Below are 506 nucleotides of genomic sequence, written 5' to 3'. Positions count from 1 at the left end.
GGCTGCTGGATACCGATCCGGTGCTATCCGGCGGCCGGCAAGTCCCACCATCTATTGCCCCCCTCTCTATATACATTGCCCTCCCTCTCTATATACATTGCCCCCCTCCTCTCTAATTACATTGCCCCCCTCCCCCTCTCTATATACATAGAGGGGGCTAATGTATAGAGAGAGGGGGGCAATCTATAGAGAGAGGGGGGGCAATGTAGATAGAGAGGGGGAAGGAGAGCAATGTATATAGAGAGGTGCCCTCTCTGTATACATTACCTCCCTCTCGCACGATTTCCCAGCGGAGTGGGCGGGGACCGGGCAGTAGCGCGCTGTGATTGGCGGAGGGTTGCCGTGGGGATAGAATGCTGACCCAGCACGGGAGCCGCGCTGTGTCAGATTACACAGCGCTGCTCCCGATCGGGCTAAGCATTCTATCGCCATGGCAACCATCAGTATTCGGCAACCGGCGGGCCCCCCATCTCTGCGCCGGGAGTGTCAGATGAACGGATGATCCC

Source organism: Nanorana parkeri, unplaced genomic scaffold (genome assembly GCF_000935625.1).
Source record: "Nanorana parkeri isolate BGI_ZX_2015 unplaced genomic scaffold, ASM93562v1 scaffold969, whole genome shotgun sequence".
Classification (NCBI taxonomy): domain Eukaryota; kingdom Metazoa; phylum Chordata; class Amphibia; order Anura; family Dicroglossidae; genus Nanorana; species Nanorana parkeri.
Note: the sequence above shows the minus strand (reverse complement) of the source record.